The following is a 10,511-nucleotide window of genomic DNA, read 5'->3' as shown; positions in this document are numbered from 1 at the left end:
TGCAATCAATTTATTTAAGCTACATTTAAACAAAAGTTTTATATTTTATTTTACTTTACTAATCTTAAATGTTTAAATGTAGCTTAAATAAATTGATTGCAACCACTTACCTTAAAAAATGCATTAAATTCAATGAATCATTTTTTTCAGTGTGGCGCAGGAGGCACAGTCCAAAGTGAGATGGACAGATGTAAAAAGCAGTCTACTGTATTAATGCCATTTCTTTATGCCCTTGTTCGCCATGTTTGTTTACTGTGAAGTCACGTTTGGTCACGAGAAACATTGCAAGATCTCTACGAGATTTCCTGTGTTCTCAACTGTTGTTTGTGAAGTTAATCTGATGGTGCGTGGTGTGCTGTCATGACCACATAGCAGCACTCCACATACTATAGGAACAAACTTGTTAAATCATAAAAAATTTTCATCATGTTTGTCGTCTCTCACATTTTGAAAATCTGATAAGATTTAAAATATCTTTTGGTGTGACCCTAGCTTTACACATCTCTGAAACAGTGTAGAAATCCCAGAGCGCGAGAAATAGAAGTAATCACTACATTAACTATAGTAACATACTCTGCAACTGGAAAAAATGCAACTATGCAGCAGAGATGTTTGGGGTTTGTTACAGACAAGCAAAATGATCACAAGATTTTACAGAACCTCATGTAGCTGTTTATTTCCTATCAAATACATTAAGGATGACAATAGGGGAGAGCGGGGTACGTTGTCAAACTGTTCATAACTCCAACACTAAAAATCAAATAGGCACTTTGTGTGACGACGACTTCTATAGTCAAGAAGTCTTCTATGTGGTCAAGATTGCTCTTATCTGACATTAACACATTTTTTGTTTGTTTTAAAATTAAAAAAATGCACTTTTTATTTTATGCACTACAACTTTGTTAGGTATACAAAATTGAGGAGACAATAACGTGTCTTTTGATACTTTAGCTGACGTGCTATGTTGAGCTAACCCTGAGATTTAGCCAACATTAGCACACAGGTAAAGCGCGTTTAACCCCACAGAAGCAGGATTTCATAAATGTGGGTTAATTTCAGAGATAACCCCGCTTCTAAATTACAAGTGTGAAACGATCCTTAACCCAGGGATAAAAGCAGGGTTTAGAACGAAGATAACCCAGGGTTAATATTTAAGTTAATATTTCCAGGTCTGGTTTGAATTTAAAAATTAAAATTAATAATCAACAAATAAGTAGTTGTGTTTTTCTTTTTAGATAATCTAGTGTGACAACTTACCCGCCAATGGGGCAAATTGTCACAAGTGAACATTGTCTATTCAACAGTCTACAAATCCATAATGAGATAAGATATAAAAATGTAATGAATACAACATTTGTGCCAAAGACTTCCTTCTTTAATTTGGTATGAGATTTATGTATGGTTCCCAGTATGCTCAGATTTTGTTCCTTAAAAGAACAATTTCAAAAGTTTTTTTAACCTTAAAGAACATTTTGTATAACAAAAAGGTGCTTTAGATGTTAAATGTGCTTTAAAGCAGTGGTTCTCAACTTCAGTCCTTGGGACCCCCCTCCCAGAATATTTTAGATGTCTCCATCATATATAAAAACACCTGATTCAGTTCATCAGCTTGTTAGTGTGTTAATTAAGGAGCCTGATTAGTGAAATCAGGTGTTTCATATAAAAAGACATCTAAAATATTTTGGAAGGGGGGTCCCGAGGGCTGGAATTGAGAACCTTTGCTTTAAAGAACCATTTAGACCAAGGGTGGGCATTCCTGGTCCTTGAGGGCCAACGTCCCGCAAAGTTTGGCTCCAACCCTAATCAAACACACCTGAAAAATCAAATTAAAGGCTGCAGGATGACTTGAAAATGGCACTTAGGTGTGTTTGATTAGGGTTGGAGCTAAACTTTGCAGGACAGTGGCCCTCCAGGACCAGGAATGCCCACCCCTGATTTAGACAGAAAATGTTCTTCTATGCCAGGTGTGCCCAATCCTGCTACTGGCAATCGACTATCCTGCAGAGTTCAGGTCCAACTCTAATCAAACACACCTGCCTTCAATTTTCAAGTGATCCTGAAGACCTTGACCTTGACCAATTTTTGAGGGGAGATTGTGAGATTTTGGAGAGTTTTTGCAATCTATATGCTGCTTTGATTGTAAAAACTTTGGGTAAGGCAATCATTGGTTCTCGCATGATTGTGACTACACTTTAAAAAAATCAACATCATTGTCAAAGATATAGGTATATGTTTTGTAAACCTTTTACAGGTCATTACTTAAAATAGTAGGTTGAATTGACTTAAAAAACCAGTTGTTAAAAAAATACAGTGTACATGCAACAATGCATAACATAACAAGTCACAAGACACACCTTATAAAAAGTCAGTTTTGGATCACCTATCCGTTTAAGTAATACAAAATGTTTCTCATTAAAATGATTTGTTTTCATGTATTTCCTAATAAAACAAAGCAATACTGCATTTGTATATTATCCAGGATGATACGTTCCATGGTGGCTACCGTAATCACACGTCAGAAAGACGTCAGAGGGGTGCGCATCTTACCACCCACCACGTTTGCATTGGCACCGACCCAATGCCTATCTGTCAGCATTGCCCACTACTGTTTGATTACAGTGTGCCTCTATCTATCAGTCAACACGTGCTGCAACACACATCTGTATATATGTGTTTGGAGGCATCTGGGGAAGAGAGGAAGTATCAGGTGTGGGATTGGTTAACAGAAGGTTTTTGCTCTGTCAGTGTTCACCTAAAGAGATTCCTCTGAGGACTCATGGTCATCAGGTGATGAAAGCTCGGCCGCAGGGTGCTGGGGGGCGGGACTTTCAACCTTACTCTGAACAGATGTGAAGAGGGTTAGGTGAAAACTGCGCTCGGGTTCGAGTTCTTTGCATGGGCACACATGCGAGCGTAAAATGCAACTTAGGCCTGATGACATAAATTCCCTTTGTTTTCTTGTATTGATTTGTGTCATACAGCATTGTAAATCTTATACTTCTTTAGCCATGTAATTCAAATGACTTTGGCTTGTTCGCTCTAAATCAACCCTCATGTTTACATGTAACAAATGTTCACAATTTTTATGTCATGAAGCTGTCAAACATTGAAACATATTGTTATGCTGAAGAGCCAAGCTTATTCTTGTCTCTTAGTCTGCCAATACAGAGAGTAATGTGTTCAGATTCAGTTATGCACATACCCACAATAATCTGCGCCAGCGGACCCTAAAACTGCACATTTTTTGGCAAATAATTTACAAAGTTGAAGTTGTACACATTTCCCAAAGCTTTTTTTTTATTTATTAAATATTTTGTCTAATTTTTAACACTTTGTGTTAAGCTACTAATAAAATCGCAATACTTTCAGTATTGTTTAACACATTTATCATCTTTAAATCCATTTCATAGAATTCCATCAAAATCAGGGTGGAAAACAAGCTTTGATATGGTGAATACTCTAAAAAAAAAAGTTATTTTCATCCCAGCGTTGGGTCAAAAAGGGATGAGCCTAGCCCCTTGGGTTGCAGTTTAACCTACTGTATGCTGATGTTTCAACCCAAAATGCATATAAACATTTTCTGGGTTAACTTAACCCAATAGCTGGGCACATCCCTTTTTGACCCAATGCTGGGTTGAAAATAACCCAGCATTTTTTAAAGTGTACAGTAAAACTATAGTACTTTTATAAATGATAAAAAGTAATGTAAAAAGCTGGCTTGTAAAAAAATCAATCTATAGCAGAGGCTACCGAGGAGAAAGAAATGCACAATTTTGGAAATGTATGAGTTTACATTTGGCAGTCTACATATATACTCAAGTTTAGAGTCTCAAAGGGATACATCATTAAATATTTTCACAAATGCGCCTTGGAGGCAATTAAATTTCCAAGTTAAACACAACACCCTAAATGTGTGGCTGTAATCTGTACCTCACCAGTTTGGTCTTAAAACACTTCGTATATGTTAGATATTCCAAACCTGTTTTGGCAGAGGACTACAATCCCTCAGGCATGTAGTATTGTAATTTAGAGAATGCTTCAGAGTTTCTATGACCATTAAGAGAACATATCATCATACTAAACATGCTGAGTTAATGCATTGCTGTTTATCATGTCAAAAGAGGCATCTAAAGTGTTTGCTTTGGGTTGTGATGAAGAACAGATACAGGAATGTAATTCTGGCAAAAATCAGTCCTGGCTTTATTCAGAGTGTCTACTTACATTGAGTGTAAATAGCATCCCTTGTTGGCAAACACCATTTACACTAGCTCCACACAGCAATGTCTGGTTAGAGCACTAAAGTTTAAAATTACAATAAAATGTATGTAAGTGCAGAAATTCATATTATCCTCATTATTGTCTTATGTAAACACAACTGAAGGGATTATTTTCCTTATTTAGATTACAAAGATATATTAGCATATACACTCACCTAAATAATTTTTGGGAACACCATACTAATACCCTTCAGAACTGCCTTAATTCTACGTGGCATTGATTCAACGAGGTGCTGAAAGCATTCTTTAGAAATGTTGGCCCATATTGATAGGATAGCATCTTGCAGTTGATGGAGATTTGTGGGATGCACATCCAGGCCATGAAGCTCCCGTTCCACCACATCCCAAAGATGCTCTATTGGGTTGAGATCTGGTGACTGTGGGGGTCATTTTAGTACAGTGAACTCATTGTCATGTTCAAGAAATCATTTTAAAATGATTTAAGCTTTGTGACATGGTGGATTATCCTGCTGGAAGCAGCCATCAGAGGATGGGTACATGGTGGTTATAAAGGGATGGACATGGTCAGAAACAATGCTCAGGTAGGCTGTGGCATTTAAACAATGCCCAATTGGCACTAAAGTGCTGCGGCATCGTGAGAGGTAGGGTATCACCAAAGTGTGGGTTGTTTCACAAATCGAGTCCAGGCAGAGATCAAATCACTGAGTTCTTTTTAATCATCAACTTAAACACCAAAACGATGTTTTAACCAAAAACTATTCCAGCTTCTCTGTGTGTGTCCTATCAAACACCAAACAAACAAGACTCTCTGTTCTCAACTCATTAACAGCTTTTCTCCTTCATTGGCAACAGCTGTCTCCACCATTGAGAAACCTGGTTATTGTAGTCCGGGATCCCGTGGCCATCTTGGTTTGTAGTCCCCATGCTGCAACCACCTAAATGGCATATACCTTGCCTCTATAGACCCCTTCAAGGTTTGTAAACATTGAATGACTATCGGGTGCGCGCGCAGCATGGGGTCAAACTGTTCATACCATCCAGGCTTTATAATTTAATCTAACAGGGCTGAAAAATGATGACTTACCTCAAATGAAGTGAGCACTACAAACACAAGCCTCTTTTATATTTGCATTGTTCCAGTCTGCACGTTAATTGCTTGCAGCTGCAGATGTTGTTTTTTTAAGTTTTTGAGATTCTGCAGGAATCGCGAAAACTTAACGGAAGACCTGGTGCGAATTTCACAGCACACGAGGTAAGTAGGCATTTTTGACGATACCGAATAATACCCAACTCAATCTGCTGTAATGGCTTTTCTGACACCGACATGCGCAGTGGAAACCGCCTGTGACGTGAACCGTGAAGGGGTCTATTACATACCCTCTCACGATGCCACAGTGCCTGCAAAATTTATCTCCAACTTGCCTCAGCACACCTGCCTAAAAGTTTCTAGTATGCCTAGTAAGACCTTAATTGGCTGCTTCAGGTGTGTTTAATTGTGGTTGGATCTAAACTGCAGGACACCGGCCCTCCAGGACCGAAGTTGCCCATCCCTGCTCCACACCATTACACCACCTGCCTGCACAGTGGTAACAAGGCATGATGGATCCATGTTCTCATTCTGTTTACACCACATTCTGACTCTACCATCTGATTGTCTCAACAGAAATCGAGACTCATCAGACCAGGCAACATTTTTCCAGTCTTCAACTGTCCAATTTTAATGAGCTCATAATGAGCAAATTGTAGCCTCTTTTTCTTATTTGTAGTGGAGTTGAGTGTACCAGGTGGGGTCTTCTGCTGTTGTAGCCCATCCGCCCCAAGTTTGTGCGTGTTGTGGCTTCACAAATGCTTTGCTGCATACCTCGGTTGTAACGAGTGCTTATTTCAGTCAAAGTTGCTCTTCTATCAGCTTGAATCAGTCGGCTCATTCTCCTCTGACCTCTAGCATCAACATGACTGTATCAACACAGTTACTGAATGTTTTTCCCTTTTCACACTATTCTTTGTAAACCCTAGAAATGGTTGTGCATGAAAATCCCAGTAACTGAGCAGATTTTGAAATACTCAGACCGGCCCGTCTGGCACCAACAACTATGCCACACTTAAAATTGCTTAAATTACATTTCTTTCCCATTCTGACATTCAGTTTGGAGTTCAGGAGATTGTATTGACCAGGACCACACCCCTTAATGCATTGAAGAAACTACCATGTGATTGGTTGATTAGATAATTTCATGAGAAATTGAACAGGTGTTCCTATTAATCCTTTAGGTTAGTGTATATTAGCATAAAATCCAAAATGACTCAACCTAAAGTGAACTTATATTAGCAGCTAAAAAAAATGACACAAATCATCTTTGACAATACTACTGACATCAGATGGAAACTGCAAGTTAAGTAAGCCTAATGCAATACAGCAATGAATTGCAAAGAGGAGTGTGGAGGAAACTGAAGGTTTGCAGTGACAGAAAGACTTTGTGGAACCAAAATTGTGTATATCAATGCATACTATAAACTACATTTTTAAAAACATCAAAATAGCCCGTCATAAACTGTTCATTGAAGAGTGTTTCATCCCATGCCTGTTACAATGTAGGGACACCGTGATGTTTTCTACTATGTATCAGTGGCGGCTCGTGACTGCTTCTCAGAGGGGCGTAAATTCAAAATATGTGTTCGGAGTGTCATGTGTGTTGCTCGTGTTTTCAAAATATGTGTTTGTTGCATCATGTGAAGTTACGCATGAGATTATGTGAGTATCTGGCAAACGCAAGCGTCTCTTTTATTATAAACCCTTTAGACGCGTCTGCAGCAGGCACTTATTTTGACAAGACACGTGATGCACATAGGATCACACGAAGCGCCGAACACATTTTGAAATTATGAACCACACACGACGGGTTACATACATGTTGTGACGAACTTCGCATTGGGCGCCCTCGAAAAAAGAAGTCACCGGCCGCCACTGCTATGTATTTAGGCGCATGTGCAGAACTGATAGTGCAGGTGGAACAGATCCCGTTTCACTCGGATATACGTCACCACGGGGAGAATAAGACATTCGCCGTTTCATTGTAACTTTAAAAAAGACACACTAAAATCATCGCCTTAAGTGGCACAGGCAGTAAAGCCTATGGCTTTGACACAATGTCACTGGTTCTCTTTTTTATTACATACAGTATGTCATCGAAAAAGTTTTTATTTGTAATAAAAATTAAGAAAAGTTTGAAAAGTAAAAAAAGTGCAAAACGAGTGCTAATTATAAATAAAAGTATTTATTTGGTAGGGTTAGGGTTTGGCTTTTATTCTCCCAATAATGCGGCATCCACTTAAAAATTTTAATAAATACAATCATTTACATGTTATTATTGCATCATGTTAATCTATAAAAATACTGAGGTGCAAATAGTATTATGGATAGCATCTACTTACTTTTAAAACTTATTGCACATTTGATAATTTTATTTATAAAAAAATGTATTATCAATTACTGTAAATAAGAAAATGCTGTTATTGTCACTTAGTGTAAATAATTGCAAATATCTCTGTATTTTTGTTGAGTCTAAAAAGCATCTATCGCCGCTGTCAGCACTAAAGTATTTTATTAACTTACTATGACTTTATAGTCTTTGAAATACTCTCGCTGTAATGATCTCGTTCTGTGTTTCCCTTGCCATGGCTCTTATTTTGAAGGTCTGTTCTGTCTGCCATGTTTTGTAGACGTTTGTAGTTCTTTTGTTCCATTGGTCCATGTTCTTGATTGCTTTCCATGTGTGTCTTGTTATCTTAGTAGCCCTAGTGAATCAGTTATCCTTGGTCAGTCTTTGTTCATTATAACCTGTTTTGTGTAATGGTCTTGTTTTGTGTAATGGCCTTGTTTTGTGTAATGGTTTGTTTTGTTTTGTTTTTGTTGTTGTTGTTTTTTGTTTTTTTGTGTAATGGTTTTGTTTTGTGGTTTTGTTTTGTGTGTTCTGTTCAACATGGATTACCTTGTTTTTGTGTTATTAATAAATATCTGGATTTGGATCTCTCTCACCAATGTTACACTCACCTTTTGAAACCTCCATCTCCACACCTAAACATAGTCTGCAATACAGATAGCCCCCCCCCCCAAAAAAAAAAGGTTGCACTACAATAAACTCTAATTAAACCAAAAATAACTGCTAAAATGTATAATAAGTTCTCACATTAGGAAATGAAAAAAGTCGCAAAGATGAAAAATGAAATGACAGCTCCTGTAAACTACCAGGTCTCCATTCTCATCTTTAACCTAGACACCCCCCTAAACACTTCACCCCCAGGTCAGAGAAAATTCAATCATTCTGAAAACATAAAACACCAGGCCTTCCATAATCCCCCAGTGGTATGTTTCCACTTTAGCAATAATTGTATTTTCTCTTCAGATATCTAATAGAACAGCAGCAATGGCTTGGTGCTTGTTTAATTTCTTCCATCTGTTCTCTTTTTGGACCCAAAGTGATGTTAAACAAAAGGGGGAGGCCATTAATAGGAGTACAGTTTACAGAAGTGGCAACAGAGCCTGTAGGTTTAAGATGGACAAAGCCAAGATTTTCACCTCATACTTTTAGTCAGAAAATCTTTCTGCAAATCCTCTAAAGGCCTGAAACATCCATCTTTACATTTAATGTATCTCTGTATTTAAACTACATGTCTGTGTCAAAACTATCAATTATACAGTATGTAATTCTATCTATAATACCAGGATTAGAAAATCCAAATATTGCACTACATATTTTGTGGGAAATAATTGCAGGGTGCTGTGTAGTTTATAAACTGAAAAATCTTTAAAAGGAAATTGTCTTTTTACCCCTTAATGCATCCAAACCATGCCCTCAGCAACTACTGAATTTTGAGGCATATATATATATATATATATATATATATATATATATATATAAGTCATGCTTAAAGCAACATCTAAGTACGTTTTTGTAAATGTTGTGAAATTAAAGTTGATTCCTTAGTGAGTGTTGCCATCTAGTGGAGAAAGAGAAGGAGTCAACCTTTCAAAATTTAAATCTACGAAACAATGAAAGTCATCAGTATATTCACATTTGGATGATAAGGATTGTGCTCACGTATACCTCAATGCTAAACCATTAGATTATAGGTTCAAAACCAGAGAAAACACTTGCTGATAAAAATGTATATATTGTAATGCACTATTAGTCGCTTTGGATAAAAGTGTCTCCCAAATGCGTATAAATGTACATTTTGTGATGGTGTCACTGCAACCTTAAAAAACCACATTGACCTTAAAGGTGAAACCTACAGACCACCTACAAGTTCATAACTTCTTTAAATCTGTGAATAATATTAATCAGAGAAAATAAAATAAAACGTACTCATACATTTTCAGCTGGTTGAATGTGGTCAACTTTTCTAGCTTCTCAAAAACTGTACTGCACATCATATTCTAATAAAATAATAAAATGTAAATTAAAGGAGATATATATATAATTAGATCATGCACTGTGGAAAAATTCAGCATTTTTGTCAAATTAACATATATTTTTGTTACTTTAATTTTAATTTCAACTTGTTTTTTTAAGTTATGTCAACTTTTCACAGGTCAAAATTGTTTCAGCTTCATGCTGAATTTTTTGTGTGCACTCTCAGAAATAAATGTACAAGATTTGCCACTGGGGCGGTACACTTTGAAAAAGTACACATTTAAAGGATGCATATTAGTGCCTCAAAGATATTGGTACTTTTAAAATACATATTGGTACATCAAATGTGTATATCTGTACCTAAATGGTACATATTAGGGTATTATAGAGCTTTTGTACCTTTATTTCTGACAATGTGGGTTTCCATCTCAAAGCCTTCCAAAGTAATGCTGATAATTTAATGTAAATTCAGAAAACATGTTTTAAGGACACAAAAATGCCTCACAAAAATTAAAGGCATATGTGCTCTCAGGGAAGGCGCAGAAGTTAATCCTCATTTCCATTTGCGTCATAGTGATGTCACTGCGTTTACCTCTGTCACCATGATGGGACCTGGCTATGCACAGATAACAGACAACAATCTGCTAAAACAACACGGACTTGCAGCAATTTCTTACATTTATCTAATTGTGATCCATTGACGTCCTTGCTTAATGACCTCCGTTGATTTATATCTTTTTACTCATTTTTTTTTATTTTTTATAAAAAGCCAGTGTGAGCAAAAAGCATCAGGCTATTAATTTGCACAAGCAGTGTTATTTATTAAAAAAAGCATTTAGGATCATGAAACAAAGAAAAG

This window comes from Misgurnus anguillicaudatus, chromosome 4 (genome assembly GCF_027580225.2).
Source record: "Misgurnus anguillicaudatus chromosome 4, ASM2758022v2, whole genome shotgun sequence".
In the NCBI taxonomy this organism is placed as follows: domain Eukaryota; kingdom Metazoa; phylum Chordata; class Actinopteri; order Cypriniformes; family Cobitidae; genus Misgurnus; species Misgurnus anguillicaudatus.
This window is presented reverse-complemented; position numbering follows the sequence as displayed.